Source organism: Heterodontus francisci, chromosome 19 (assembly GCF_036365525.1).
Source record: "Heterodontus francisci isolate sHetFra1 chromosome 19, sHetFra1.hap1, whole genome shotgun sequence".
NCBI lineage: Eukaryota > Metazoa > Chordata > Chondrichthyes > Heterodontiformes > Heterodontidae > Heterodontus > Heterodontus francisci.
In genome coordinates, this window is record NC_090389.1 from 83,438,631 (window position 1) to 83,465,916 (window position 27,286).

Below are 27,286 nucleotides of genomic sequence, written 5' to 3' on the forward strand. Positions count from 1 at the left end.
CAAAATAAGTGACAGCCATTCGCTGGATCATTCCTCAGGGCAATGCCTTGACCAATCAGAGTCAAGCTCCCTGGTTTAAATTTCAAACAAAACTTGGCAGTTAACTGTCAGTCACCATAAAGTGATGCACTCTCCATGACAACACCTTTACAAAACAGCGTCCACTCGCCAACGGATCAGCACTGTCTTCCCACACAGTATAAATTTGTTGTTTCCCTTACATTGTTATTCTTGTGAATTGTCCTGATGAGTGCAAGATGAAAAAAGCTTTGACAAAATGTCTCTATTTTCAGCAATGCTCAAATATAAATCTATTTTTTTCAAAGGTGGAAACATGGAATTAGGTTGCAGAATAGTCATAATCTCATTGAATGGCGGTGCAACAGACCCGACGGGCTGAATGGCCTCTTCCCGTTCCTATGTTCCCAAGGTTTTTTTTTTAATAAAGTGGAAAGATTTTCATGTTAGAAAAAAGAAAGGCAGCATTTATCACAAATCACGGAATCAGAATCCGATGCTTTGTCTCAAAAAGGGAAGCATAGCCTATTCTATTTGATAATTGCTCCTGAATTTGAAAGGATTTCCAGGATAAAGAAAGTTGTAATTAAGTACTGGGTGGGGCTGTTCCTTGAGCATATGCGATAGAATCTACATTCTGTGTGTATATACACATATATAATCCCACCTGTAACATAGAGGGAGAAGACTGTAATGCAATTCTGTTAATACGATTGGCTGCATCCTTTAAGGCAGGACTTTAACAAACACAAAAAAAGCTATTGCCTGTCCAAGCGGGATGAGACGGAAAATATAGGACTTGATCACATTTTTTTAACCGCCCCCCCCCCCCCACCCAAAAAATAAGTTCAGAGCGAACCTGGAGTGAAGGGTGGAGCTGAGGTTTGCGCCAGGGGCAGATCAAGGGATTTGCGATACAGAACAGAAGAAAGCTCAGACTGATGTATAGCAGGAGCGGACGCTGCCTAGCCCGGAATTTTAGTGCGACTTCAGTGAACTTTTATATGCCTAGCTAAACTTTTTTTGGGGAGCCCAGGACTGTAAGTGACCGTAAGGCTGGAGGACGGGGGCTTTGCAAATTCGGAGAAAGCCCCGGAGGTTATGTTTTAACCAAAACAGGTAAATCCTTAGATTTCTGATTAAATTGCTTTCTGCATTATGGTCAAAAATGAGCAGTCGATGGGATTTTTCTTTAATGTCAGTCTACACCCATTTTGCAGAAACTGCAGCAGGATGGAGCGAAGTGCATCTGAAATTAATTGCTTTGAATTGGCTTATAACGCGAAAGTTTAAATCAGTTTAATCGAATAGATTTAACGCCACTTCGGATTTTTTTTCCCTCACAGATTCCAACTTTATTCTGTAAGTTTAAGCAATTTCCTTAACTTTTTTCTCTCAAGAATTTCTATAAGTTGTCTCCTGAAGCATGCGTGCAAACAACGAGATCATTGTTAAAATCAAAAGAGTTTGTCGCTTTCCAAAAAAGAAATCCTCACTCGGGGTTGGGGATGGGTCAAAGACTCTGATCTACCCAGAGACAACAGCCCAGAGGTTAGCACCGAGCCAGGGATTCCCCCAGACCAAGTTCCCCTCCCCATCTGTGCTCAAACATGCTGCACACTCACTGCCAGTGCAGTACTGAGGGAGTGCTGCACTGTCGGAGGTGCAGTCATTTGCATGAGACGTTAAACTGAAATCCTGTGCGCGCTCTGATGTGTATGTTGGAAGAAGAGCAGGGGAGTCTCCCCCCCCACCCCCCCCATCACCTCCCCACATGTCTCCTGGCCCAATATTTATCCCGCAACCAACATCACTAAAATAGCTGATCTGGTCATTTATCACGTTGCTGTTTGTGGGAGCTTGCTGTGCGCAAATTGGCTGCTGCGTTTCGGACAACATTGACTACACTTCAGAAATACTTCATTGGTTGTACGGTGCTTTGGGATGTCCCAAGGTCATGAAAGGTCATTATCATTGTAACACAAGAACACAAGAAATAGGAGCAGGAGTAGACCATATGGCCCATCGAGCCTGCTCCGCTATTCAATACGATCATGGCTGATCTTGGGCTTCAATTCCACTTTCCTGCCTGCTCTCCATACCCCTTCATTCCCTGAGAGACCAAAAATCTGTCTATCTCAGCCTTAAATGTATTTAACGATGGAGCATCCATAACCCTTTGGGGTAGAGAATTGCAAAGATTCACGACCCTTTGAGTGTAGACCCTTCTCCCATCCTCAGTATGTTAATTTCAGGTCAGTTTCTTGTGTAGTGTCAGAACATTAGCTAAGTTCACGGATGGATATTGACCCACAGATGCTGGTCCCTCTACTACCTCAACTCTCCCATCTCAGCAACTGACTCTATTCAGAACACCTGTGAAGTCTATGGGAGGGAAATTTTAACTATTACCACAACCCCACCCACCCACAATGGGACAGGGAAGGTTGGGGGTGGGGGGCGGTGTGGTGGCAGTTTAAAAGGAGCAGGTTGATTATCCCTTCTGTTCTCACTCTCCTGCGATGTTTCTGGCAGGGGATGAGGTGCCTTCCTAGATTAGTCGGCTGATTGGAGTCCTAAATGGCAGATATTAGTAAGATATTTCCTGAACTGTGCAAATTCTGATCCTGTGAAATGTATGGTGCAAAAGAGAATGTGATAAAGGGCGGAATAGTGAACAGTTCACAGCAAAACTTCCACCTCCCACATCTTGGCCGTGTACTCCAAAATAATGACAGTGATAACCATGATCAGAATCACAGCTGCCGGAAATTGCTTGATGTGTTATAAGCAGGGCTCTTGTAATTGATTCTAATAGTAATGGCAAGTGGTTAGTGCCATTTGCTCACTCGTGAGGCAGCTACTCATGATAAACGTGGATGATGTTAGTGATGGGGATGTGTATATTAAGTCTAAAGTGTGACATTTGCACTTTCTTTGTGTGCACCGATTGTACAAGTGGAAAACATGCACCAGACAGTTCCAATTTGGAATTCTTCCAATGATTGGGGACTGACGATTTCCGTTTTATTTGCGGTGTGCGGGTTAACACTGCCTGTTATTGGTTTGGGCTTGAGTTTGGATTGCTCACCCCACCCCTCCCTTACCCCAGCCCTCCTCTCTAGTATTAACCATGCCCAAAAGGGTGGGGCAGCTAACTTTCTGCAACTGCTTCGACACCAGCTTGCCAGGCTTCAAGCCGTTGAGACGCTGAGGAAATGTGGTGCCCAGGGTTTTCTTTTTTGTTCCCTTCACAAGTTTAATTTCCATTTCATTGGCCACCTTGCCCCACCTGCACCCACCTTACCTGGAAAGCTGCCTCGGAGTGCCGGTCTGGGGAATGCCGCTCTGGCTGGCTGGATGCAGGTGAGCCCCGGGGCCTCACGGTGGTTACACATGTGGAATACAGTGGTCCCATGTCCAGTGCCAACCTCCCGCTGTGCCTCCTGAACGTGAAACCAGCCCCGAAGATCTAGAGATCATAAACTTGGGCGCAGAGATGGATTTTAAGGAGGAACATAATGGGGTGGTGGGGTGATGGGGGAGGGGGGAGGCTAAGACACAAGGAAGAGATTGGAGGTTTGAGGAATATCTTTGTTAGAGAGATGCGTTTTGAGAAAGTTTTTGAAGGCGAAGAGGCAGGGGCATTTAGGGAAGGAAATCCAGTGAGTAGGAGCCAACTTGCCGAGGGTTCTTGTACAAAGGTTGGGATGGGAAGCGGGAGGAATATACAAAATACTGGAGTCAGAGCAATGAAGCACTGTGAGAGGATGCAGGAGATCACAGAGATAGGGTGGGGATTTTTAGATAAAGACCAGAATTTGAACTTTCTTGCACGTCAGAGGGAGAGGATGGGATGAAGGGTTGTAAACCCTCCTGGATTTCATGGAAGTCTCCTGGAATTTGACATAAAATGCCTGGGCACTCCTGGTGGCAATCCGGGAGAACTATGCGCTTTACATTTCCTGTGGCAATGCCAAACCGCCTCCCCCAACCCAACTCTGTGACATCACCGGTTGCCATCGCAGAGAAGCCTCCAGCTAGGTAACATCATTCCCCCTCCCCCGACAACCTCCACCATGGCAGGCAGCCATATCGGGCTCAGGGGCCACTGGAAATAGCACTGGCTGGGGGCAATAAACAGCTGGGAGTCTGGAAGAGGAGGGGAGTGGAGGAAAGAGAGAAGGAGTGGGGTAGAGGTGCAGGGCTGGGTTAGGGGAGGGTGAACAGGGAGTTGGGAGCACAGGTTTGGGCTCTGGGGAAGAAGCAACACCGCGAAGGTCAGGGGATTGCGGTTGGCAGAAGAAGAGAATGACACTGGACTGGAGGTAGGAGAGATGAGACAGGTGGCAGATGGAATTTAATACTGACAAATGTAAGGTGATGCATTTTGGCAGAAGGAATAGGGAGAGGCAAGATAGACTTAATGGCACAGTTCTCAAGAGTGTGCAAGAACAGAGGGACCTGGGGGTGCATGTGCAGTGATCTTTGATGGTGGCAGGACATATTGAGAGAGTGGTTCGTAAAGCTTATGGGATCTTGGGCTTCATAGATAGAGGCATTGAGTACAAAAGCATGGAAGTTATGCTGTACCTTTATAAAGCTCTGGTTAGGTCACAACTGGAGTATTGCGCCCAATTCTGGTCACCACACTTTAGGAAGGATGTGAGGAGGGTCCTTGAGAGGGTGCAGAGGAGGTTTACCAGAATGGTTCCAGGAATGGAGGATTTTAGTTACCAAAGTGACTCCTGACAACACAGCCCGATGCCGACGTCATCAGAGCGCTCCCAGCTTCGCACATGCGCAGAATGGACTCTTACCGTCAGTGTGGTGCTGCGCATGCGCAGCCTATGTCAGCACCCGGCTTGCCAGGATTAATTTACACATGTGTAGGAAAACATCATCACGGACTGCAATGTCTGCTCCCCGCTTGCTCCCCGCCTTGCCACTTCACCCGCCTCGGTCACTCGCTCCCCCTTTCACCCCCCACCCCCACCTGTCGGCCACTTGCTCCCCGCTTCGCCACTCGCTGCTTGTTTCACCCCCTCCCCACATGTCGGCCACTTCTCCCCCCCTCTGCTCTGTCTCTTCCGCTTCCTTCTCCTTCTGGTCCCAGCTCCCTCCCATGATCACCGCCTCTCTTCCCTGCATAGAGGATGCGGGGGAGAGAGAGAGAGTGACAAGGTAGGCAGGGAAGGGATGGAGACTGTGAACGGGAGGGAGTGGGGAGTAGAGCAGAGGGGAGGAAGCGGCGAAGTGAGTTGGGGAGAAGTGGCGAGTGGCCGAGGCGGGGAGAAGTGGTGAGGTAGGGAGTGAGCGGTGAGCAGACGGGCGTGGGAGGCAGTGGCGAAGAGAAGCGCGATGGCAGGAGGGTGCGGGTACTGTTGCGGGTATGATGGAGGTGGCGTTCACAGCCACTGGGGATTTGGGTTTCATTTTTTTGTGATAAATTGAGCAGTGCTTTCTTTACTACCTGCAGCTGCCAAAAACATCCTAGACAGTGATGTTTCAGTACATGAGGCTGTATTTGCGCATGTGCCAGTATAGCGCCATCTAGTGGTTGCATTGACAGCAAACGCAATCTTTAGTTGCAAGGTTATTTTGGAAAAGCTGGGTTTGATCTCCTTAGAACAAAGGAGATTGAGGGGAGATTTAATAGAAATGTACAAGATTATGACAGGCTTAGAAAAGTTAACTAAAGAGAAACTGTTCCCATTAACTAATGATACAAGGACTAGGGGACACAGATTGGAAATTTTTGGCAAAAGATGCAGGGGGAATATGAGGAAGAACTTTTTTACGCAGCAGGTGGTAATGACCTGGAACTCACTGCCCACAAGGGTGGTGGAAGCGGAGACGATCAATGACTTCAAGAGGAAGTTGGATGGCCACTTGAAAGAAGTAGACTTGCAGGGCAATGAGGATCGAGCAGGGGAGTGGGACTGACAGGATAGCTCCATGGAGAGCCAGTATGGAGTCGATGGGCCAAATGGTCTCCTTCTGTGCCGTAAATGATTTAAATGACTCTATGATATGGGACTAGGGCATCAAGGAATGGAGGGTTGTGGAGAGAAAGAGAGACTGTGGAATGGAGGTCCAGGTATGGCGTGTCGGGGGCAAGAGGGAGACTAGGAGCATGGGAAGAGAGGGAGACTGAGGAATGGGGGTTGGGGAGAGAGGGAGATGGGGGTTGGGGAGGGAGGGAGACTGGGAAATGGGGCTGGGGGTTGGAGGCTCTATTGGGCAAAGGGAGGATGCTTGCAGGGCCAGGAGCGATTAATCTGGCTTCACCAAATGACCCTTCGCAAAATTCTGTACGTTAAAAAATGATACGAAGAATTCTGACGTTTGACATCGTATCCCCTTTCAAGTTCATCCTCTTTTGCAAAGTTCAACGGACATGAGCTCCAACATGTTTCACAATCTGTGTGAAGTTGGGCCAGTTGAAAGTACTTCTAACAAAGCATTGGGTAGTTAATACTCTTTTGTTGAATTAGTAATCTGGCATTGGAAAGTGAGGTTAAAATATCAAAGCTGGATGGCAGTAGTGTCCTAGGCAGTGGTTTGTATGGTAGCTTCGGCACTGCAATATCCAGTGTTAAAACTACACTGCTGTCCCACCATATTGAATCCGTAGCAATAATAACAACAACTTGTATTTGTATAGCGCTTGTACTGTAATAAAGTGCTTCACTAGATCATTATGAAACAAATTTGACCCCGAGCCACAGAAGCAGATATTAGGATAGATGGCGAAAAGCTTGGTCAAAGAAGTAGGTTTTAAGGAGCATCTTAAAGGAGGAGAAAGAGATGTAGGGAAGGAATTCCAGGATTTAGGGCACAATAATTCTGCTACTGGATTTGTAATCCAGCAATCTAGACTCAGGGCGTTGGAGATGTGAGTTTAAATCCCACCACAGCAGTTGGGGAATTTAAATTCAATTAATTAAATCAAATCTGGAATTATAAAGCTAGTGATCAGTAAGAGTGACCATGAAACTACTAGATTGTCGTAAAAATCTGGTTCACTATTGTCCTTTTAGGGAAGGAAATCTGCCATCTTAACCTGGTCTGGCCTACATGTGACTCCAGACCCACAGCAATGCGGTTGACTCTTAACTGCCCTCTGAAACAGCCCAGCAAACCACTCAGTTGTATTCAGGGCAGTGGCTCACCACCACCTTCTCAAAGGCAATTAGGAATGGGCAATAAATGCTGACCTTACCAGTGATGCCCACATCCTGTGAATGAATTTTTTAAAAAGCTTCCAATTGTGGAGGGAAGTAAATGGGGGAAGATCCTCTTTTGTTGCTTAACTAACTGAGCAAGGTACTTTTTTGCTGATGTGTGGAGATGGGCCTTTTGGGAGTTAAAACAGGAAACTGTTGGTCTCCCTGTTGGCTGCGCAGCCAAAACTGCTCAGTACAGATGCTATGCGCATCCTGACTGATTCTGGTAATACTATCACTCCTGTGTACGCTCCATGCTTCTCGTTAATAGTTTATCCTCTTATGTCAACATGTTGAAACAAAAACAGTTTTGCTCCTTTCAATTTGCAATGGGAATAAACCCTGTCAAACAAAAAATTCCAACACATTTGAAATTTGATCAAGGATTTTCTCCAGCCTATGGCAACTTGCACCCTCTGCTCTTTCAGCTGTGGTCTATTCCGTATCCTGGCTGTCTCCCAACGCTCCCCCACCCCCGCCCACGCCCCACCCCACCCATTCTTCTGCCATGAGTGAAAGAGCCACCTGCAACTCTGGGATTCCCTTCCTGCCCCAGCGCATAAAGGCGCTGTATGAGTTGTGCTGTTGTCAACTCAGTCTTGATACGTAGTGAAGCATTAAGTACCCAGGTGGGTTAATGGGTAAATGCATCTTGTGATATGGATTGGAGCTATACAGCCCAGGACGTTAGCAGGCTCTGCTTTGCAATGTGAGGTGAGTCAGCTGATCTCAAGCAGGTGGCAGTAGGAGCGCAGTGATTGACTAAAGTTCACTGGGTTGGGGGGTGGTGGTGGTGGAAAGAACAGTCAAGGTTCCTGCTTCTGATCACTGTCCATTGACCAATGTTAGACCGTGCATGTTCACATAATATTGAACATAGTCAAGGCAGAGATCGATAGAATTTTGGACACTAAAGGAATTACAGGATATAGGGATAATGCTGGAAGGTGGAATTGAGGTAGAAGGGCCAAATGGCCTACTGCAGGTCCTATTTCTTAAGTTCTTATGAGTTGAATATGAGGCCGCATAGTCCAGAAGCTTGCAGATATTCACTGTCCAGCCCGACACCTGAAGGTCAGAGACTTTTGACAATTTACAGAATGGTTGTCAACACTTGATGGACTTTTCCCCCACTCCCAGCACAAGTCAGTACGTTCTGGACCGAAGATGTGTAGAATAGATAATTCAGCAGATATAAAGTCCAACCATCTGCAAGATTAAATTTAGAAATGTGGAGTGAATGTGGTGTATTTAAAAAATAGAATTGACATTGATATAGTGCATTATCACATCAAAGGATGTCTCAAATGATTCTCAGCCTATGAATTGCTTTCGAAGTGCAGTCACTGCTGTTATGAGCTAGATGTAGCAACTAATTTGTGTCCAACAATGACTCACAAACAGAAAATAAGGTGAATTACCAGTTCTCTGTTTTTGCTGACTTAGGGATGAGGATGGCCGATGAGGAGGGCTGCGTGTCAGTGGAAGGGCTGCGGGGTATGTGTTGGCAGAGGTGCTGTGTGTCAGCGGAAGGGCTGCAGGGTGTGTTGTGGCAGAGGGGCTGTGTGTTGGCGGAGGGGGTGTGTCAGCGGAGGGGTTGCGTGTCAGCCAAAGGGCTGCGGGGTGTGTGTTGGCAGAGGGGTAATTGCTGGCATGTGTTGTTTGTGTTTTTTGGCCAAGAGAATGTTAGACGAGGGAAGAAAGGCTCGGACGACTTGGACAACACGGCAGTATTACATCAACACTACACTGAAGTGTCATCAAAGATTATGTATAGTTGTCAACCTTGTCTCAGTGACTACACTTCAGAAGTAATTGGCTGTGAAATGACCTGAGGTCCTTGAAGGTGCTCTGCAATACAAATTCTTCTTCGTTAGTTTGAATTCCTATATTTCTAACTCAGAAACTAGAGAAGTAGCTAATCTGACACCTCCAGGACTTGTGTTTATTCAAATTCATAACATTTCCACAGATAACATGCATCACTTGACTGCAATGGGAAAAGGCAAGTTTGAACAGTTTGTCAGTTCCATTCATGTGGCTGGAAAACATTATTCATCTTTTCAATATTTGAAAAAAGAAAAAAGATTTTTTTAATATTTGAGACAGAAATTTGAAAAGATAGCTGCCGTGTGTCTGGAATTTCATGATTTTGAGGTACTGGGAAGTGAACAGTTTAGAATTGAGGTGAAATGGAGATTGACCACTTTACCTGGATCATAGACTTCAAACAGCAACATTCATTTATATTTTCATAGCGACTTCAACAGGAAAAATGCCCTAAGGTGCTTCACAGAGGTGTAATCAGACAATAATGAACTTCGAGCCAAAGAAGAAGACATTAGCAGACTAAAAGCATGGCCATCGAGGTGGGTTTTAAGCATGGTGGAGAGAGAAATGGAGAGGTTCAGTGTGGGAATTCCAAGGGGAATGATCTGGATGAGAGGTTTCATGTGGGAATTCCAAGGGGAATGATCTGGATGGTTGATTGGCCTTTTCTGATTCTTGGTTGTATGATGGCTTTGTTATGCACCTTTGCTGATGTTTTGCGTTACAACTTAGTGTGATACCAATGGTGTGGGCCAGTATTGGTGTAGGTTGTCCTTGCACTGGCTTCAGTATAAATACATCTGGTGATGGCAGGTAGCTGTGTTCTGTTACTGTGGATTAAAAAGTAACCTAATTTTCTCTACCAATGGCACAGTGGATGGTGATCTCTTCTTCTTTGGCCTCCTTATCTCGAGAGACAATGGGTAAGCACCTGGAGGTGGTCAGTGGTTTGTGAAGCAGCGCCTGGAGTGGCTGTAAAGGCCAATTCTAGAGTGACAGGCTCTTCCACAGGTGCTGCAGAGAAATTTGTTTGTCGGGGCTGTTACACAGTTGGCTCTCCCCTTGCGCCTCTGTCTTTTTTCCTGCCAACTACTAAGTCTCTTCAACTCGCCACACTTTAGCCCCGTCTTTATGGCTGCCCGCCAGCTCTGGCGAACACTGGCAACTGACTCCCACGACTTGTGATCAATGTCACAGGATTTCATGTCGCGTTTGCAGACGTCTTTAAAGCGGAGACATGGACGGCCAGTGGGTCTGATACCAGTGGCGAGCTCGCTGTACAATGTGTCTTTGGGGATCCTGCCATCTTCCATGCGGCTCACATGGCCAAGCCATCTCAAGCGCCGCTGACTCAGTAGTGTGTATAAGCTGGGGATGTTGGCCGCCTCGAGGACTTCTGTGTTGGAGATACGGTCCTGCCACCTGATGCCAAGTATTCTCCGGAGGCAGCGAAGATGGAATGAATTGAGACGTCGCTCTTGGCTGACATACATTGTCCAGGCCTCGCTGCCATAGAGCAAGGTACTGAGGACACAGGCCTGATACACTCGGACTTTTGTGTTACGTGTCAGTGCGCCATTTTCCCACACTCTCTTGGCCAGTCTGGACATAGCAGTGGAAGCCTTTCCCATGTGCTTGTTGATTTCTGCATCTAGAGACAGGTTACTGGTGATAGTTGAGCCTAGGTAGGTGAACTCTTGAACCACTTCCAGAGCGTGGTCGCCAATATTGATGGATGGAGCATTTTTGACGTCCTGCCCCATGATGTTTGTTTTCTTGAGGCTGATGGTTCGGCCAAATTCATTGCAGGCAGCCGCAAACCTGTCGATGAGACTCTGCAGGTACTCTTCAGTGTGAGATGTTAAAGCAGCATCGTCAGCAAAGAGGAGTTCCCTGATGAGGACTTTCCGTACTTTGGACTTCGCTCTTAGACGGGCAAGGTTGAACAACCTGCCCCCTGATCTTGTGTGGAGGAAAATTCCTTCTTCAGAGGACTTGAACGCATGTGAAAGCAGCAGGGAGAAGAAAATCCCAAAGAAGTGTGGGTGCGAGAACACAGCCCTGTTTCACGCCACTCAGGATAGGAAAGGGCTCTGATGAGGAGCCACCATGTTGAATTGTGCCTTTCATATTGTCATGGAATGAGGTGATGATACTTAGTAGCTTTGGTGGGCATCCAATCTTTTCTAGTAGTCTGAAGAGACCACGTCTGCAGACGAGGTCAAAGGCTTTGGTGAGATCAATGAAAGCAATGTAGAGGGGCATCTGTTGTTCACGGCATTTCTCCTGTATCTGACGGAGGGAGAACAGCATGTCAATGGTCGATCTCTCTGCACGAAAGCCACACTGTGCCTCATGGTAGACGCGCTCGGCCAGCTTCTGGAGCCTGTTTCGAGCGACTCTCCCCACTATGCTGAGCAGGGAGATTCCACGGTAGTTGTTGCAGTCACCGCGGTCACCTTTGTTTTTCTCCAATGTTGAGGACTCCCAGGGAAACTGCCTCCAAACTGTATACAACTGTGCCGCCACCTCTGCTGGGTCTGTCTTGCCGGTGGGGTAGGACATACCCAGGGATGGTGATGGTGGTGTCTGGGACATTGTCTGTAAGGAATGATTCTGTGAGTTTGACCATGTCAGGCTGTTGCTTCACGAGTCTGAGGGACAGCTCTCGCAATGTTGGCAGAAGCCCCCAGATGTTAGTAAAGAGGACTTTGCAGGGTCGACAGGGCTGGGTTTGCCGTTGTCATTTCCAGGTGGTCCGTCCAGTTTCATTCCTTCTCTTAGACTTTATAGCGGTTTGATACAACTGAGTGGCTTGCTAGGCCATTTCAGAGGGCATTTAAGAGTCAATCACATTACTGTGAGTCTGGAGTCACACGTAGAGTCATAGAGTCGTACAGCATAGAAACAGACCCTTCGGCCCACCACGTTCATGCCGACCATAATGCCTATCTATACTAATCCCATCTGCCTGCATTAATTCCATATCCCTCTCTGCCTTGCTCATTCAAATACCTGTCCAGATGCCTCTTAAATGTCGCTACTGTTCCTGCCTCCACCACCTCCTCAGGCAGCTCATTCCAGATACCCACTATTCTTTGTGTGAAAAATTTACCCCTTTGATCCCCTTTAAACCTCCTCCCTCTCACCTTAAATCTATGCCTTCTAGTTTTAGTCACCCCTACCATGGGAAACACACTCTGACTATCTACCATATCTATGCCTCTCATAATTTTATATACCTCTATCATGTCCCCTCTCAGCCTTCTTCGCTCCAGGGAAAACAGACCCAGCCCGTCCAATCTCTCTTTATAACTCAAACCCTCCAAATCAGGCAACATCCTTGCGAAGCTTTTCTGCACCCTCTCTAGCTTAATCACATCGTTTCTGTAGTGCGGCAACCAGAACTGCACGCAATACTCCAAATGCAGCCTAACCAACGTCATGTACAACTGTAACATGACGTCCCAACTCTTATACTCAATGCCTCGGCCAATGAAGGCAAGCATGCCATACGCCTTCTTCACCACCCTGTCTACCTGTGTTGCCACTTTCAGGGAACTATGTACTTGCACCCCAAGATCTCTCTGCTCAACAACACTCCCCAGGGCCCTGCCATTCACTGTAGATGTCCTGTCCTGGTTTAACTTCCCAAAATGCATCACTTCACACTTGTCTGTGTTAAATTCCAATTGCCACTCCCTTGTCCACTTTCCAAGTTGATCTATATCCTGTTGTAACCATAGGCCAGATCAGGTAAGGAAGGCAGATTTCCTTCCCTAAATGGTATTAGCGAACCAGATGGGTTTTACAACAATCGACAATGGTTTCATGGCCACCACTAGACTAGCTATTAATTCCAGATTTATGAATTAAATTCAAATCTGCTGTGGTGGGATTTGAACCCATGTCCCCAGAGTATTAGCCTGGGGCTCTGGGTTACTAGTCTAGTGACATTACCACTGTGCCACTGCCTCCCCACAGCGGCAGTGCACGCGAGCAACAGCTCACCAGCTGTGCCAGTCCTGCAACACAGTCAGCAACGCAGGATTCTTGTACTCCAAGCAAGCATGCAGCAGGGATTCCAAACAAAAAGGATTTAGCTTGGAGCTTGGTGAGTGAAATTGGCTGACTTGAAATCAGAATAGGAGGATTTGTTGAACCAATTTCCTTTATCTGTCCAATGTAGTAAGATGTTACAAAATGGGAGGTCTTTCTGTAACAGGTTCATGTAACAGTCTGGGGGCAATTTGCGCTCCACTTTGACAAGGTGATAACTCACTGTAGATGGAAAATGGAAAGTAATCTGTTGAATAAATTATCAGTTAATTGAAAGCAGCTGCACTCAGCATTCCTTGGGGTTGGACAGATTACAAACTTGTCAGAGGTGTTTTTGTTTAAAAAGAAAATCGTGAATTATGACTCTATCATTAAAATGTTTCATTTCCCTTGTGATATTGTGATCTTGTTTTCCTCCTCAACACTCTCCCTTTCTCCTTCGAATGCTCTATTCTTGGGCTACACTTCCACAGGAGCTTTCAGTTAACCAGCTTGTTGCTCACCTCCTTCGTGAGTGAGCCTGGATGGTGAGCGTTGGCAAGTTATTCAATCATTATTTGCGGGTTGGAGAGGGAGATACATAATCCCATGACAGCCCATCTCCATCATCTCCAGTCAGTAGATAGACCTTTTTTTTGCACAAGGGCAGGATCCCTGGTCGATACTTCTTCATTCTGCTGATGTACTGTGGCCACGTTGACCACAAAGTTCCAAGGTGGCTGACATCAACTCACACACAACAGTCCAGGTGTTGACAGCAGGTCTTTCTTATTCAGTTTAGCTCAGCACCATATGGGACTGTAGTGGGTATGTATCGACATAACAGGTACAAAGTAAGGAAGGAGCTGACTCAACAACCCCAGCTTCATCAAAATAACATAAACAACAACTTGCATTTATATAGAGCCTTTAATTGGATAGCTGTTTTCAGCTGGCAGAGACATAATGGGCCGAATGGCCTCCTTCTGTGTTGTAGGTTTTCTATGTTTAACATAGTAGAATGTCCCAAGGCACTTCACAGGAGCGATTATGAAACAATATTTGAGATTGAGCCATTTAAAGAGATATTAGGACAGATAACCAGAAACTTAGCCAAAGATAAAAGCAAAATACTGCAGATGCTGGAAATCTGAAATAAAAATAAGAAATGCTGGAAATACTCAGCAGGTCTGGCAGCATCTGTGGAGAGAGAAGCAGAGTTGACGCTTCGGGTCAGTGACCCTTCTTCGGAACTAGCAAATATTAGAAATGTCAAAGGTTATAAGCAAGTGAGGCGGGGGTGGGGCAAGAGATAACAAAATGAGAAGCTGTAGATAGGACAGAGTCACAGAGAATAACTGACCAGAAGGTCATGGAACAAAGGCAAACGGTATGTTAATGTTGTGCTGAAAGACAAAGCATTAGGACAGAGAGGGTGTGAATAGATTGTAAAATGAACAACCCTGGCTCCAAGCACAAACATGAAAAAAAACAAAAACAGTGGGTAGGCACAGTAGAAACAAACTAAGCAAATGAAAACAAAATTAACAAATAAAAAAGAAAAATAACTAAAAATAAAAATGGGGGTCCGTCATGCTCTGAAATTATTGAACTCAATGTTCAGTCTGGCAGGCTGTAGCGTGCCTAATCGAACTTAGCTAAAGAGGTTGGCTTTAAGGAGTGTCTTAAAGGGGGAGATGGCTACAGAGGCGGAGAGGTTTAGGGAGGGAATTCCAGAGCTTAGGGCCCAGGCAGCTGAAGGCACAACTACCAATGGTGGAGCAATTAAAATTGGGGATGTGCAAGAGGCCAGAGTTAGAAGAGCGCACATATCTGAGGTTATGGAGCTGGAGGCAGTTACAGAGATAGGGAGGGGCGAGGCAATGGAGGGATTTGAAAACAAGGATGAGAATTTTAAAATTGAGGCATTGCCAGACTGGGAGCCAATGTAGGTCAACGAGCACAGGGCGTGATGGGATTTGGTGCAAGTTAAGACATGGGCAGCAGATTCATAACAGGGTGGCACAGTGGCGCAATGGTTAGCACTGCCGCCTCACAGCTCCAGGGACCTGGGTTCGATTCTGGGTACTGCCTGTGCGGAGTTTGCAAGTTCTCCCTGTGACCGTGTGGGTTTTCGCCGGGTGCTCTGGTTTGCTCCCACAGCCAGACTTGCAGGTTGATAGGTAAATTGGCCATTGTAAATGTTTTTTTTTAGTATAAATGGGTGGTTGTTGGTCGGCACAGACTCGGTGGGCCAAAGGGCCTGTTTCCGTGCTGTATCTCTAAAATAAAATAAAATAAATCAAAAATGTGTCTTTCAAAACCAAACAAATCATAGACACACTTAAGGAGGCAAACGAAGGTCGACCAACCCAGAACCTCTCTCTGGAGTGTGAAAACATTTTATAAATTAGGTGTTTGGTACAAAACCATTCATCACCTCCTTCTAATACCCCTTCAGACTCAATTGACCCTTGAAAGCAAAGAGCTTTTGTGCAAAATGCTTCTCAATTGAAGAAGACCTACTCTTGATGAGCTTTTGCAAACAAATTGAGGTGTTAAACTGAGGTCACGACTGCTCATTCTGGCATATCAGGTGAATGTGAAATATCCCATTTGAAAAAGAGCAGAGAGTTCTCGTGCTGTCCAGTTCCTTTTCCAACCAACACCACTGATAACAGATGAATTAGGTTCTGCTGTTGCCATTTGCACTTCCTCTGGGCCCATCTTTTGTTTCTTCACTTGTCCCATTACAATCTCCTTTTTACCTTTTACCATCATTCATTTATCATTTAATCTCTCTGCCCCCGTCCCCCCCTTTCCCTTGCTTCTGTAATTGCTTATAAACTGTAAAATCTCGAACTTTGTTCAATTCTGACGAAAGATCATTGACTTGAAAAGTCAACTGTTTCTCTCTCCACAGTTGTTGCCAGACTTGCTGAGTGTTTTATAGCTTTTTCTATTTTTATTTCAGATTTCCAATATCCGCTGTATTTCGCTTCTGTTCTTGCCATTCATCTCTTTGCTTTTTGTGGGCTCTTGCAGTGTCCAAAATGGGCTGCCATGTCTCTGGGAAACATGAGAAAGTCTTATATGAACACAGTATATTAATTGGAACTTATAGGGTAGATAGAGAGAAAATATTTCCACTTGTTGGAGAATCTGGGACTGGAGGGGCATAGTCAAAAAATATAGAGCCAAAACTTGCAGGAATGAAATTAGGAAACACTGCTACACAGAAAGGGTCCTAGAAGTCTGGAATTCTCTTCCGCAAGTCGCAGTTGATGCTAGATCAGTTGTAAATTTTAAATCTGAGATTGGTAGGTTTTTCTTAGCCTAAGATATTAAGGGATATGGGACATAGGCTGGTCTATGGAGCTAGGTCGCAGATCACCCATGATCCCACTTAATGGTGGAACAGGATCGAGGGGATTAATGGCCTACTCCTGTTCCTATGTTCCTATAACACAAGTCTTTCTTACACTGATGACATTACTCAAATGTCAGGAATAGCATTGTTGCTGGAATATTAGCCTTACATTGCTAAAGTTACGAATAAAAACATAGTGTTTAATAACATCTAAACACATGTCTTCCTTTTCCCACCTTTTATTCTACCTCCTGATACTAATTTTAAGAACATAGGAAAATCCAGAGCAAGTCAAGGCCATTTGGCCCATTAAGCTCATGCCATCCAGATGCTACCTCTGATTATTCCCTCCTGCAACATCTCTCAATTCCCTGCAATGGAGAATGTGGTGGGACAGTAAACATAAGGGTTATGGTAGTGCACTAGTAATCCAGAGGCTCACACTAATGGCCTGGAGAGATGAGTTCAGTTTCCACCCTGGCTGCTGGGGAATTTAGATTCAATTAATTAAACAAATCTGTAATGAAAAGCTAGTTCATGGTGACCATGAACTGACTGGATTGTCGTAAAAACCCATCTGGTTCACTAATGCCCTTCAGTGAAGGAAATCTGCCGTCCTTACCCAGTCTGGCCTACATGTGACTCCAGTCCCACAGCGATGTGGTTAACTCTTAACTTTCTTCTGAAATGGCCTAGCACGCCACTCAGTTGTTTTTAAGAAGACGGCTCACCACCACTTTCTCAAGGGCAATTAGGGATGGGCAATAAATGCTGGCCTCACCAGTGATGCAACATATTGGAAATGAATAAAAAATGCTGATTTCAACAACCACTTGCATTTATGTAGTGCCCTTTAACAGAGTAAAACAACACAAGGCATTTCACAGGAGTGTTATCAGATAAAACTGACAGCAAACCACATGAAATATCACCTTGTGCAAAAAGTTAGGTCTTAAATAAGAGGAAGAGGTAGAGGTAGAGGTAGAGAGGTTTAGGGAGGGAATTCCAGAGCTTAGGGGTTTCAGCAGCTGAAGGCTCATTTCCTTTCCTAATCTCCCCAAGGAAAAAAAAAATCAAATACAGCCTTTAAATATTTCCTCAATCTTCCTTCCCAACAGATAACAATCAGGTCATTCTAGGAGATTTTAATTTTCCCAACATTGACTGGGATTCACTTAGTGTTAGAGGTCTAGATGGAGCAGAATTTGTAAGGAGCATCCAGGAGGGTTTTCTAGAGAAGTATGTAAATAGTCCACTCGGGAAGGGGCCATACTGGACCTGGTGTTGGGGAATGAACCCGGCCAGGTGTTTGAAGTTTCAGTAGGGGACTACTTTGGGAATAGTGATCACAATTCCGTAAGCTTTAAAATACTCATGGACAAAGACGAGAGTGGTCCTAAAGGAAGAGTGCTAAATTGGGGGAAGGCCAACTATACCAAAATTCAGCAGGAGCTGGGGAATGTAGATTGGGAGCAGCTGTTTGAAGGTAAATCCACATGTGATATGTGGGAGGCTTTTAAAGAGAGGTTGATTAGCGTGCAGGAGAGACATGTTCCTGTGAAAATGAGGGATAGAAAGGGCAAGATTAGGGAACCATGGATGACAGGTGAAATTGTGAGACTAGCTAAGAGGAAAAAGGAAGCATACATAAGGTCTAGGCGGCTGAAGAAAGACGAAGCTTTGAAAGAATATCGGGAATGTAGGACCAATCTGAAATGAGGAATTAAGAGGGCTAAAAGGGGTCATGAAATATCTTTAGCAAACAGGGTTAAGGAAAATCCCAAAGCCTTTTATTCATATATAAGGAGCAAGAGGGTAACCAGAGAAAGGATTGGCCCACTCAAGGACAAAGGAGGAAATGGGTGAGATTCTAAATGAGTACTTTGCATCGGTATTCACCGAGGAGAGGGACATGAAGGATGTTGAGGTTAGGAACAGATGTTTGATTACTCTCGGTCAAGTCGGCATAAGGAGGGAGGAAGTGTTGGGTATTCTAAAAGGCATTAAGGTGGACAAGTCCCCAGGTCCGGATGGGATCTATCCCAGGTTACTGTGGGAAGCGAGAGAGGAAATAGCTGGGGCCTTGACAGATATCTTTGCAGCATCCTTAAACACGGGTGAGGTCCCGGAGGACTGGAGAATTGCTAATGTTGTCCCCTTGTTTAAGAAGGGTAGCAGGGATAATCCAGGTAATTATAGACCGGTGAGCCTGACGTCAGTGGTAGGGAAGCTGCTGGAGAAGATACTGAGGGATAGGATCTATTCCCATCTGGAAGAAAATGGGCTTATCAGTGATAGGCAACATGGTTTTGTGCAGGGAAGGTCATGTCTTACCAACTTAATAGAACTCTTTGAGCAAGTGACAAAGTTGATTGATGAGGGAAGGGCTGTAGATGTCATATACATGGACTTCAGTAAGGCGTTTGATAAGGTTCCCCATGGTAGGCTGATGGAGAAAGTGAAGGCGTATGGGGTCCAAGGTGTACTAGCTAGATGGATAAAGAACTGGCTGGGCAACAGGAGACAGAGAGTAGTAGTGGAAGGGAGTTTCTCAAAATGGAGACGTGTGATCAGTGGTGTTCCACAGGGATCTGTGCTGGGACCACTGTTGTTTGTGATATACATAAATGATTTGGAGGAAAGTATAGGTGGTCTGATTAGCAAATTTGCAGACGACACTAAGATTGGTGGAGTAGCAGATAGTGAAGGGGACTGTCAGAGAATACAGCAGAATATAGATAGACTGGAGAGTTGGGCAGAGAAATGGCAGATGGAGTTCAATCAGGGCAAATGCGAGGTGATGCATTTTGGAAGATCCAATTCAAGAGTGAACTATACAGTAAATGGAAAAGTCCTGGGGAAAATTGATGTACAGAGAGATTTGGGTGTTCAGGTCCATTGTTCCCTGAAGGTGGCAACGCAGGTCAATAGAGTGGTCAAGAAGGCATACGGCATGCTTTCCTTCATCGGATGGGGTATTGAGTACAAGAGTTGGCAGGTCATGTTACAGTTGTATAGGACTTTGGTTCGGCCACATTTGGAATACTGTGTGCAATTCTGGTCGCCACATTACCAAAAGGATGTGGATGCTTTGGAGAGGGTGCAGAGGGGGTTCACCAGGATGTTGCCTGGTATGGAGGGCGCTAGCTATGAAGAGAGGTTGAGTAGATTAGGATTATTTTCATTAGAAAGACGGAGGTTGAGGGGGGACCTGATTGAGGTGTACAAAATCATGAGAGGTATAGACAGGTTGGATAGCAAGAAGCTTTTTCCCAGAGTGGGGGATTCAATTACTAGGGGTCACGAGTTCAAAGTGAGAGGGGAAAAGTTTAGAGGGGATATGCGTGGAAAGTTCTTTACACAGAGGGTGGTGGGTGCCTGGAACGCGTTGCCAGCGGAGGTGATAGACGCGGGCACGATAGCGTCTTTTAAAATGTATCTAGACACATACATGAATGGGCAGGAAGTAAAGAGATACAGACCCTTAGAAAATAGGCGACATGTTTAGATAGAGGATCGGGATCAGCGCAGGCTTGGAGGGCCGAAGGGCCTGTTCCTGTGCTGTAATTTTCTTTGTTCTTTGTTCTTTATTCATTAGAGACAGAAACAGGCAGTCTTCTGCTCATGCTGAAAAAGAGTTTTGTCCCTTAATTCAATAAGTGTCACAGCCGGCAGTGCTCAACAGCAGGTCCTGTACAACCTGCAGCTGCACCAAAGTAATTGTTATGTCTCCTGGTTCCCATAAGTTAGAAGTAATCACACTTTAGACTTGGAAAGGCTGGAGCTCTTTGTTTATTCCATTCAGCTTCCATGCTACCTGGTAGGGACTGCCTTAGAGCAGTGTTGTGTTACACATCACAGGACTGCAGTGTGACAGTGAATGTGGCCCCGTTGGAGCAGACGTGCCCATTACAATTAGTTCCTAGAGAATTAGTTCCGAGCTCTGTACTAATAATATAGCAATATATAACATCCCTCTTTCTTTAAAACATAATGCCTCATATCAATTTAACTGTTCTAGTCATTAACTTCTTTATAACTAAACGAAGATTAACAATCGACTTTTGGAAATAAACTGAACCAATTTTAAAGTCTTTTATAGCTTGTTTTCTTTTCTAAAAATATTATTCACTGTATTGCTTAAGTGGAAAGATGCTGCGCCTCCATCTTATAGATTTGGCATTCGTTGCTCTCAATGGTGAGTTGGCACGCTGCGCATGCGATGTTATGCTTGTTGCTCCTGGTGTTGTAGGAGTTGTGCTCGCTGTTGCTAATGCTGTGTCACTTGCTGGTGACGTTAATAATATTGTCTCGTTGGATAGTGATGTTTCCGATGTTGTTGATGGTCTTTTCTGTTTTTCCAGCTCAACTGTAGGTCGCATATGGATTCTGCTCCTTCTCATTTGATTACCGGTTTCTGTCTCAATGATTCATGACCTTGGAGTCTCAGCTTCACCAACAACTTTTGCTGGGCTCCAGGTTTTCATGATTGAATCCTGTACATGTAGAGTTTGTCCTTTCAACATCTCGGTAGGGATTTTGCATACTTGTTGAAGTGTTGCTCTCCTCTTACCTGTGCTCCAGTGAGTTGCTATTTCCCTTCATCCCAGTCATTTGGGGATGTAGTTTTCTTGGCATTGTTATCTTATACTTTCTTCCATTCAACAGCTCTGCCGGTGATTTTATGTCAGCCTTGAGAGGTGTAGATCTGAGTGACAATGAGGCAAAGTTTGGGTGGCTAGTGTGGTGATGAGGGATGGTGTTGAACCCATACTGTTTGGTGAATACCTTAAATTTCCTGGATGTGAATTGGGTGCCATTGTCACATATTAATCTTTCAGGAATCCCTTGCTCAGTGAACAAAACTTGTATTGCTGAGAGGATTGATGTAGCTCTCGAGTCTTTCACCTTCTGGATAAAAGGGAATTTCGAGTAGTAATCTGCGACTATGAGATACCATTCTTGATTGTGCACGAATAAATCGGCTCCTACAGTATGCCATGGTCTAGGTGGTATTTCAGTAGCTATCATCTCTTTCTGTTGTGTGTTTCTGTACTTCTGGCATACATTACATGTAGACACCATATTTTCAATATCTTTGTATATACCTATCCAGTACACAGCTGATCTGGCTCTGAGCTTACACTTCACCATTCCCATGTGGCCTTTGTGTATCTTTTGGAGAAGTTCTTCCTGCATTGTTTTGGGAATGATTATTCTGGATCCAGCCAGCAGAACACCATCTTCTAGTGAGTGTCATCTCTGATAGACCAGTACTGCCGTATTGCTGGCTGTGTTTGCTGTATCCTATCAGGCCATCTCTGGATCACTTGCTGAGATAGCATCTGTAACTCCTCGTCTTTGCTGGTCTCATCTCTAATTTGACTCAGTCTCGGTGGTGATACAGTCACTAGGTGATGAACCTTTATACCTAGATCTTCTATCTCGTGTTTCTCCTGTGGCGAGATAGCCAGAAACAGAAAGTGCTGGAAATAGACAGGAAGTCTAACAGCATCTGTGGAGAAGAAACAGAGAGTTAACATTGAACTCTGTTCCTCTCTCCACAGATGCTGCCAGACTTGCTGAGTATTTCTAGCACTTTTTGCTTTTATTTCAGATTTCCAGCATCCGTAGTATTTTGCTTTTATATTAGGGTGTCTGCCAGCACCGTTTCTGTTCCTGGCTTGTATTTCAGAATGAAATCATAACTCTGAAGCCTCAAGAGTAACCTCTGCAGTCTTGCTGGTGCTTAACATAGATTTTTCTTGTAGATCTGCTCCAGTGGACGATGATCACTCTCCACTATGAACTTTCTCCCATAGATATGTGTGGAACATCTCACATCCATACACGACTGCCAAAAGCTCTCTTTCTATGTTGGCATATCTGGTCTCAGCTGAGGTTAGGGCTTGGATGTGAATGCTATTGGCTTTCCCACTAGTACCAGGGCTGCTCCCAGTCCTTTTGTGGAAGCATCTACTTGCAGAGTGACACGTTTCTTTCTGTTGTAGTTTAACAGACTTGTCTCCTTGCAGACTACCTTTATGAGTTTGTTGAAACTCCTGTTGTGTGACTCTGACCTCTGGTACTCTACATCTTCTTTCACTAGCTTCCGCAGGTTTTCTGTGTGTTCCGACATGTTCAGAATAAAGGAGCTCATGTATTGGATCAAGCCAAGGAAACTTCTCAACTGTCTCTTGTCTCTTGGGGCTTCCATCCCAGAGTTAGCTGAGATTCTTTCAGGACTCGGCTTGACTCCGTCAGGTGTGTACACTATGCCGAAGAACTCACATTCTGTCACTTTCACAATGCATTTGTCTGCGTTTAGCTTGATCCCAGCTTTCCTGGTTCTCTCCATGGCTTCATGTTAGGCCACAACTTGAGTACTGTGTGCAGTTCTGGTCACCTCATTACAGAAAGGATGTAATTACACTAGAGAGGGTACAGAGGAGATTTACAAGGATGTTGCCAGGACTGGAAAAATGCATCTATGAGGAAAGATTGGATAGACTGGGGTTGTTCTCCTTGGAACAGAGAAGGCTGAGGGGAGATCTGATTGAAATGTACAAAATTTTGAGGGGCCTGGATAGAGTGGAGGTGAAGGATCTATTCACCTTAGCAGAGAGCTCAGTGACAAGGGGGCATAGATTTAAAGTGACTGGTAGAAAAATTAGAGGGGAGATGACGAAAATCTTTTTCACCCAGAGGGTGGTGATGTTCTGGAACTCACTGCCTGAAAGGGTAATTGAGGCCGAAACCCTCAACTCATTCAGAAGGAGTCTGGATATGTACCTCAAGTGCCATAATCTGCAGGGCTAAGGACCAAATGCTGGAAGGTGGGATTAGAATAGGTGGATAGTTTTTCGGCCGGCACAGACATGATGGGCCAAGTGGCCTCTTTCTGTGCCTTAAACTTTCTATGCAGATAGTAGTCATGATCTTTTTCGTCAGCACCGTTTATGTGGGTATCATCTGCTATGCCGACTGCTCCTTTACATCCTTGTTATTTCTTGTCTGCTTTCTGCAGGAACACATCCTGGCTCACATTAAAGCCAAAAGATGAATGTTGTCAACAGCGGAGATTCCTCATCAAGCTTCACGTTCCAGTAGCCATTTCTTGCATCTTGGCATTTCTTCACGGACAAAGATTTTGGGAAGGTTTCACTCATTGGTCGCAGGCCGGCTTTTGGCTAGTCAGGCCTATCTGTGCCCAGCAGATTCTCCCACAGCGGGTACAAGTAACTGTGTAGTCGCTGATGGGGGCAATTGGATCCATACTTCTCCTCCTTTTCTCTTTCATGCTGGTTCTTCGCTCATTCTCAAAGGTGTCTGTAACCCTCCTGATGTAGCATCTCCAGGCATCACGATCTATGGCCTGTGCTTCCCACTGCTGATGATCGATGTGGCACACAGAGAGGGACTTCTTCAGGGGGTCCTTGACATGTTTACGCGGGGCCCCTCTGTTCCTTTCACCAGTGGTCAGCTCTCCATATAACATGATCTTATGCGGGTGACTATCGTCCATCCGGGCAATGTGAACAGCCCAACGTAGTTGGCTTTGCAGGAGGATGACCTCGATGCTGGTGATATTGGTTGTTTGCAGGACTTCAATGTTTGTGATGCAGTCCTGCCAGCGGATCTTGAGGATGCTGTAGAAGCAGCACTAATGGAAGCACTCTAGAAGGCGTACATGAAGGCAGTATAAGACCCATGACTCGGCGCCAATACAGAAGGGTGGTGAGGACTCTGGCTTTGTACACTTTGAGTTTGGTCTGTGCTCTGCTGCTGTGGTTGCTCCACAGTTGTTTGTAGAGTCTGTCGAATGTACTGTTTGCTTTTGAGAGCCTATTGTCCACTTCCTTGTCTATGGTGGCATCAAACGAGACAACGTCCCCAAATAAGTAAATTGCTTGACGACATTCAGCTCGGTCCCCTCGATGACAGTGCTTGGTGGTCTATATTCTTCTTGGGGTGCAGGCTGATGCAGGACTTAAGTTTTCTTCAAACTGATTTTTAGTCCAAAGAGTTGTGCCACCTCGGAAAAATGTGTTGATATACGTTGCAGGTCTGACTGACTGTGGGCCAGGAGAGCACAGTCATCGGTGAAAAGAAGTTCACAGATGAGTTTTTCTTGTGTCTTTGTGTGAGCCTGAAGACGTTTGAGGTTGAAAAGGCCTCCATCAGTCCGGAAGCGTACGTAAACTCCCTCCTTAAAGTCTTCCATTGCCTGCTGCAGCATCATGCTGAAAAAGATGGTGAATAAGGTTAGGGCAGCACCCATCCCTGCTTCACGCCATTGGAGATACGGAACGGACTCAAGAGGTCGCTGTTTTGCTTGACTTGTCTGTACTGATTTTCATGAAATTGCTTCACCAGGCCAGGAACTGGGTGGGCATCCAAGTTTTTCAAAGATTTTCCAAAGTCCATCTCTGCTCACAGTGTCAAATGCCTTGGTGAGGTTTACAAAAGTGACGTACAGGCCTTTGTTTTGCTCACAACACTTTTCTTGTAATTGTCTGAATTCAAATACCATGTCTGTGGTGCCTCTGTTTGCTCAGAAACCACACTGGCTCTCTGGGAGGTTTTCTTCCGCAATGGTAGGTACAAGCCTGTTCCGAAGTATTCTAGCCAGGATCTTCCCAGTAATAGAAAGGAGGGTGATCCCACGGTAGTTGGAGCAGTCTGATTTTTCTCCTTTGTTTGTGTACATTGTGGTGATTATGGCATCACTAAGATCCTGTGTAATCCTGCCCTGTTCCCAACAGGCTGTGAAAAACTCATGGAGTTTGGTGTATAGGGCAGGGCCACCATGCTTCAAGGCTTCGGGTGGAATTCCATCGACTCCGGGGGCTCTGTTGCTCTTTGTCTGGTTAGTGGCGGTCACAGCTTCCTCCAGAGCTGGAGGAAACAACTTGCATCAAGCTTGCTGAAAACCTCTGCCCTTACCAGTGCTGGTGTGATCTCTTCTAGGGTAGTGATCCCTTCATAGTGCTTGATTAAGAACCTTAGGATCCAGGCAAATCCTTAGCCATTCATTTGGCTTCTCTGTCACCACGATGGAATCTGTAGGCTCTGTGACTCTGGTGATCATCTTTTCTTCCATCTCTTGGAGCTCTCTTTCAAGCTTTCCTTTTAATTCTATTGGTACTTTACATGGGAGACAAATCAATGGTTTCATCGCTGGGTCAATACTGATGTGATATTCAAAATCTTTGAAGTATCCAACCATCTCATCAAAACACTCTGGGTACATTTGCACCAGATCTTCTTTGTTTCCGATTGGAGGGTGCTTTTCAATGGGTGTACTGCCTTCAACCCTCAGTGCCGCCTCCTTTACCTCATGGTTTACTGAGATAATCTGCAGCTCTTTCCAACTGCTCAACCCTAGGATAGCAGGACTATCTGTTTCAGTGAGGTAGAACATACAGTTAATGTCTTTTCCTTTGTGTGTCCCTCTGATCTGGGTTGTTCCGAGCTGTTGAATCTCTTTCCCCCCCCATATGCCATTAACATGGCATTGTTCTGTTTAAGCGCACCTTTTCTTGGATAACCATTTATTTCCAAATTTTCAGGAAAGATCTCCTGGTACAGTCTGAGTGGGATGATGTTACTCTGCGCTCCAGTGTCAATCTTCACTTTCACATTCATCGTTGTGGGCTTATTTCTCACCCTCTTCCTGATCTGAATGGTCGTGTAAATTTCTTTTCTCTGGGAACTGTCACATCCAGACATTTCATGAAATTGTATGGTTCCTGTGTCTGTCATGTTCTCAAATGCATCATCATCTTCCAGGGTATGGAAATTTTGGTTTATTTTGCTACTCATTCCTCCTGTTACTCTGGCTCTGGTGACTCGTCTACCGTCTTCTTCACACCTTGTTCTGTACATCTTTTCCCAGTGACTGGCCTTTGCACAAGCTCTGCAAATTGATCCAAATGCAGGACATTTCTTCTGTTTGTGAATTCATGTGGTCATCCACAGCTCCTGCACGTCCTTCTCTCTGTCTGGCATGCATTCCTTTGTTGCTGTTTCACTGCATCAACCCTGCTGCCTTTCTCTTGGTTTAGCTAAAGGCTAGCCATTTGGGTAGTCAGTGTCTTCGTCTGCCTGCTCGTGGCTTCATGTGCTCTGGTGGTGTCTACAGCTTGTGATATTGTGAGCACTTTCTGTGCTTCAGGATGTGCAGATCCCAAATTAGCTGAACTATCAGCCTTTCGATTGTGTCCTTAAATTTACATTTCTGGCTGCACTTTTCAATCTTGTTGCTGAATTGTCAGTGGGCTCACCTAGTTCCTGTCTGAGGCCTTGAAATTCATATTGGTAGATCCGATGATTTGATTTTGGTGGAGATGAATGCTGTCCTCTTCTCTCAGCTCCCAACTATTAAACAAATTTAATCCTCTATCTCCTTCCCACAGAAGGATATAGCTGACTCTGTCTTCATTGCTAGTGCCTTTTAGAAAACGACTGAATGTCTGTACTTTTGTTTAAACTTCTCAAATGCCTCTACGACATCATCAGCTTCCCAATTCATTATGGGCTGTAGCTGTGCTTCATTGCTGTGCTGGTGGTCATTTCATTTTTTGCATGATTCACTCAATTTCTCTCTGTCTCTCGCACTAATGTGGGTCTATTTGTTTCAATCTAATTCAGCAATAAATGTGTTTAAAATGTTTTACGTTTACTCACAGACACCTGCTGCCACCATTTTATGTCTCCTGGTTCCCATAAGTTAGAAATAATCACACTTCAAACTTGGAAAGGCTGGAGCTCTTTGTTTATTCCATTCAGCTTCCATACT

General features: G+C 45.4%; 1 protein-coding gene across 1 annotated transcript in view; it reads left to right on the forward strand.

The window, feature by feature from the left end:
- The first annotated feature begins 882 nt into the window (after window positions 1-882).
- Window positions 883-27,286, forward strand: part of LOC137380421 (collagen alpha-1(VII) chain-like) — a 177,709-nt gene continuing 151,305 nt past the window's right edge. Inside the window, exon 1 of the mRNA XM_068052349.1 lies at window positions 883-1,137. The gene's annotated coding sequence lies outside the window, so the exon portion shown is untranslated. The remainder of the gene's footprint in view (window positions 1,138-27,286) is intronic.